Below are 5879 nucleotides of genomic sequence, written 5' to 3'. Positions count from 1 at the left end.
CCATCCTTAAGACAGGAGGACGAACCGATGAGCACCAACCACGTCGCCATGGTCGAAGGGGCGGAGACCGAACAGATAGAGATTGATCCGGGACGCACCGTGACCTGTCGGTGTCGGCCTGGAACCAAAATTCAGGGCCGATCTCCTAGACTGCCGAGAAGGAACAAAGATGTCTTCGCGTACTCGGCCGCCGAAATGCCAGTGTAAGCCGAGAAGTCATCGTTCACAAGTCGAACGTACTACCCGGCGCCCCTGTGAAGAGAGGGTGAGAAACTCCTCGGCCGAAAAGGAAGATGCCATCAAGGCCGAGGTTGATAAGTTGTTAGATGCAGGCTTTATCATCCCTTGTACGTACCTCGAATGGCTAGCTAATGTTGTAATGGTTAAAAAGTCATCGTGGGGTGGAGGATGTGTGTTGATTTTACGCAACTTAATAAAGCATGCCCGAAAGATTGCTACCCTTTGCCTCGGATAGATAGCTTAATAGACGCAACGGCGAGGCTACACAATCCGAGCTGCTCGACGCCTTTTCAGGATACCATCGGTATTCATGGCGAGAGGAAGACATGCCTAAATGCGCATTCATCACCATACACGGCACCTACATGTACAAGATGATGCCGTTTGGTTTGAAAAATGCCGGCGCGACTTACACAAGACTGGTGGACAAAATATTCCAAAATCAAAAAGGGCGAAACATTGAGGCCTACGTCGACGATGCTATTGTCAAGAGCAAGTCTGACGGCGAGCACTTAGCCGATTTACACGAGACATTTTGTTCACTAAGGAAATACAAGATGAAGCTTAACCCGACAAAGTGCAACTTCGGTGTCCGGGCCGGCAAATTCCTCGGCGTGCTTGTTAGCGCCAGGGGAATTGATGCCAATCCGGAGAAAGTCCAAGCAATTCTCGACTACGGAGCCGAGGAACCGCAAAGAGGTTATGATCTTCGACCGGAAGGATGGCGGCCCTTGCCCGTTTTATCTCTCGGTCAGCCGACAAGAGCACCCCTTTCTTCAAAGTGTTGAAGGGGAATAAAGACTTTTTTTGGGGGAACAAAGCACGGCTTTCAAACAACCGAAAGCCCATCTACAAACTCTCCGACTGTCCCGGGACCGACGGGGGAAACGCTATATCTATACTTAGCAAGTAACCTCGGCCACGGTCCGCCGTGATCGTCGAGAGAAGAGGACAAGCGTGACACCAATCTACTTTATCACCCATACATCGTTGTTGCCCGCCGAGCGAAACTACCCGCTGATTGAAAAAGCAGCCTTTGCCGTGGTTGTTGCCGCAAGGAAGTTGAAGCCCTACTTCGACGCACATCCCATGACGGTCTTAACCGACCAGCCGTTGGAGAAAACACTGGAAAAATTCGAACAATCAGCGAGACTTATCAAATGGGCGGTGGAGCTATCGGCTTCGGCATTCAATACAAACCAAGGCCTTCGATAAAGGGGCGGCTGGCAGACTTCTTGGCCGAGTGCACATATCGGAAGAATCGTGCCAGGCATATGGGAGGTATATACCGATGGATCCTCCCACGAACGGCTCGGGAGCGGCATCCTTATCATCGGCCCAAACGGGGACGAGTTCGAGTACGCTTTGAAGTTTACCTTCTCGACCTCAAACAACGAATCCGAATATGAGGCGGTGATAACCGGAGTTGAGTTAGCTTGAGCCGCCGGGCGAACACATCATTTTGAAAACAGACTCTCTCTTGGTGACTAACCAATACGAAGGAGAGTCTGGCTCGGGACGATGGGATGGTAAGATACCGGAAAAGGTAAGAGCCGAGACCTCAAAATTGAAGTCATTCAAAATGCGACACATCCCAGTGTCCGAGAACAACCGGCCGACGCTCTCTCGAAGCCGCGCAGTTCAACCATAAAGAATATCACCCGGACCGTCTTTGGTGGACATCGAGAACGCTAAAAGCATTGACGAAACCATCGGCATGGTGTGCAACGTGGAAGCCGAGACGACATGGATGACTCCGATAAAGAGGTATAAACTGACACATGAGCTACCGGAAGACCGCAATCTCTCACAAAAGATAAAGAGGATCGCGAGAAGGTACTTGGTGTTTGAAGGAGAGTTATACGGGAGGTCCGTGACAAGGCCACTCTGAAGTGTGTCGGTCCGGCCGATGCGAGCTAATAATGTGAGAAATACACGAAGGCATCTGTGGTCATCACATGGGGGCAAGAACACTAGCCCACAAAGCTCTCCGAGCCGGCTACTTCGGGCCCACCATGCTTGAAGATTCGAAACAAAACCGAGAAAATGCAATTTTGTATCGGATGCACGCTCCGGTGATACACGCACCTTCCCGAGACTCGCAACAGTGCTTAATCCCCTTCCCTTTGCACAGTGGGGAATGGATCTACTAGGGCCATTTCCAACGGCATCCGGAGGAAGAAAGTTCCTAATCGTCGCCGTCGACTACTTCACCAAATGGGTTGAGGCGTGGCGTGCTCGCGCCGCGGCGGCCGTAAGAAAGGTGATCCGGGAAAATGTCATAACTCGTTTTGGGTTACCCCAAGTCATGGTGTTCGACCATGGCCGAGAATTTTGGAGTGACACAATAATGAGCTGGTTGGAAGAGCTCGGCATCAAATTTGCATACTCCTCCGTCCGCCACCCCGAGCAACGGACGGCGGAGGCGACCAATAAAACGATTCTCAACGGCTTGAAGAAGACAGTTGAAGACCTCAAGGGAAGATGGGCCGATGAGCTACCCGGCGTTCTATGGTCCCTCCGGACCACGGAGAAAGAAGCAACGGGGAACAGTCCTTTTCACCTAGTCTACGGGTCCGAAGCGATCCTGCCGATTGAAGCAACGGTGCCAACATTCGAACGGCCACTTTTAACCCGGATGAAAACGAGGAAGGCCTAAGAACCTCCCTGGACCTGGTCGAAGAAAGCCGAGATACGGCACGCCTCAACTTAGCAAAAAGTATATCGAGCCGAATGAAAAGGGCCTACAACCGAAGAGTCCACAAAAGGGACTTAAAAGTAGGAGATCCGGTCCTAAGGAAGTCAGTGCCGCCACCAACAAAGGAAACATCCATGGCAAGTTGACGGCCAATCGGGAGGGTCCCTACAAGGTAGTTGAAGAAATGAGGCCGGGTACATACTGGTGACGGACATGGGAGATATACCTTTGATGAGCCATTGGAACACCGACAATCTCAGAAAATACTTTGTATAACAAAATGAGTTGCCCAAAACAATTGTTGGCACCCCAATGCATATTCATATCTAATGAGGAGTCATCCAAGTTTTTCATCAAAGTGTTAATCCACCCCAATCAGAAGGCATACTAACATATGTACACAGCAGACAGAGCCAAAACCTCGTCTCATCCCGGCCTTTAACGGGAGTGACGGGGGGACGAGCCGATATGCTAACATATGTTCAACGGCGGTCAAAACGTAAACTCCGTTGCCCGAATGGCCGGGAAGAGACGAGTGAAACGCAATCGCCTCGGCAAATTAAGACCGAGCTTAAAGACGTTAAACACCGTTGAGATACGCATTCTAAGCGCCTCGGCCAAGCCGAAGGTAAAACGAAAAAGCGCTCAATTAATTAACGCAATCGCCTCGGCAAATTAAGACCGAGTTTAAAGACGTTAAACACAGTTGAGATACGCATTCTAACTGCCTCGGCCAAGCCGAAGGTAAAAACGAAAAAGCGCTCAATTAATTAACGCAACTGCCCTCGGCAAATTAAGACCGAGTTTAAAGACGTTAAACACAGTTGAGATACGCATTCTAACTGCCTCGGCCAAGCCGAAGGTAAAAACGAAAAAGCGCTCAATTAATTAACGCAAGAAGACAAGTGAAGGAATAAATCAAAAGGCCTCGGCCAAGCCAGAGGCAAAGCAAGCAAAATCTCATTAAGGAAAAGGTAACGAGTTACAAGAAGGAGAAACACAGACGACGGCCGTCCCCTTTGGGATAAGCCAAGACTCTACCTACCAAGGTTTTACAAAATACAAGGAAAAGTAAAGCAAAAGGTTACGGACTGGTTCTTTGAAGCGCCAAAAGGATGGCAGGGAGAAAAGGCTTAATAGTTGGCCCCCGAATAGCTGAAGCTATCCGAGACGCCGGGTGAGCCTGGTGACGACCGCCCGTCTCCCTATGCCTGTTGCTGCTTGCCCTTACCGCCATCAGCAGCGTTACCCTCGGTGAGCGACTTAGATGCGCTGCGGGCGCCTTAGCATCCTCGGCTTTCTTAGCGACCTTAGCATCCTCACCGCCTTCGATCTAGCGAGACTCCTCCTCGCCGCCCTCGTCTTCTCTGCAAGGGCCGCCTTTGCAGCGGTCGCCTCCTCCTCCTTCTTGGCCCTGGCATCCTCGGCAGCCTTATCCGCCGCAGCCTTCTCCTTAGATTCGAGCCTATCATCGAACAGCTCGTCAAATTTTGTCCACCGAAAGGAGCCATCCGGATAGACCTCATCTACCACCTCCCTGAAAGCTTCTTCGGTCAGGTCCCTGTACTGAGCACACATACGTGGGAGAAGCTTGTTTTGAAGTGTCTCAATATCCTTCTCCCTTTGGGCAAGGATAGCACTAGTCTCCCTATGCGACTCTGCTTGGAGCCGATACGCCCTTTTCGACTCCTCCCTTTGGGCGACAACAACGTCGTAGCCGCCCTTGTACCGGTCCCGTTCCTCCTTGAGCTTGGCGGCGAATCGCAGCCTCTACCTTGGCCTTCTCGGCCGACAAGACTTCTCAATTTCCTCGACCCGCGCTTGTGCGGCAAGGAGGTCATGCTTAGCCTTTCCGGCCACCCCCTTTGCGGCAACAACATCGAGCCTCGTTTGCTCTACCAACGGTCCCGTATCGGCCAAGGCCTTTTCTTGCTCCCTAATACGAGAGCCGACCAGATCGGACCAAATCCCAACCTTCTTGCTCGCCTTTGTACCCTCCGCTATGAGCGGTCGTTGGATATCGACGCGAGTACGGAGTCGACATTTTTTCCCGCCGTCTGCATAGGCCTCTTCTCAACTCGCCGCTCGAATCGGGACAGATCGCGCCGGTTGATCTACAAAAATTCAACCAAAGAGTCCACGTCAACGTTCATGGACATACCGGAGAGCCGGTCATCAGGTATATCTAATGAGCCGGCTAAACCGAGCCGCAAGTTAGACCTGTACCGGAGGGCTTGCTCTTCTTGGCCGATTGATCCGTTTCTCGCTACGGCATTAACATGGGCGACGGAAGCGAAGCATCGGTGTCATGAGTAGATCTTTTCCTCTTACGCCTAAGCGGAGATCCTCAAAGATCGGAATCCTCTCCATCGACAATGTCAACGACCTCCACCTCCGGTGGAGGCGAACAGAAGGTTGACACCGTCGCCGCCGTAGACTTGGCTTTTCGGACCCGGCGAGGAATGGCAGCAGCTACCTTGGCCTGGGCCGCCGTATCGTCCAAGCCCTTCAGGAGGTCAGTAGGCGACGGACGGCGGTCATGCACATCGACCTTCGGATTCTTCTCCTTAACGTTTCCGTCTTTGTCCAGCCCCATCTTCTCGAGGAGTTGCTCGGGAGTTCGGGACCAAAGTGCTCTGTAAAAGAAACAAAGCAAAACTTAGACAAAGGGACATGTCAAGAAACAAACAACGAAAAACATTAAAGCAGAAATGGGCCTCACACCGACCCCACTCACCCTGTGCTAGGGCCGGTATGAGGCCGACGTGGCAAAGCGGCTCATCCATCTGGATGACTTGCGTCGGGGGCAACCAAACCTTCGGCGCCCCATCATCATCGACCTCGAAAAGCTTCAGTGCCTGCTTCTCGTCCTCATTAAGATAGACATTCCCGGCGTCCATCTTATTCTTGCCCTTGGGGATCATCTTCTCACGCTCCCCTT

The sequence above is a fragment of the Silene latifolia genome, chromosome Y (assembly GCF_048544455.1).
Source record: "Silene latifolia isolate original U9 population chromosome Y, ASM4854445v1, whole genome shotgun sequence".
NCBI lineage: Eukaryota > Viridiplantae > Streptophyta > Magnoliopsida > Caryophyllales > Caryophyllaceae > Silene > Silene latifolia.
Note: the sequence above shows the minus strand (reverse complement) of the source record.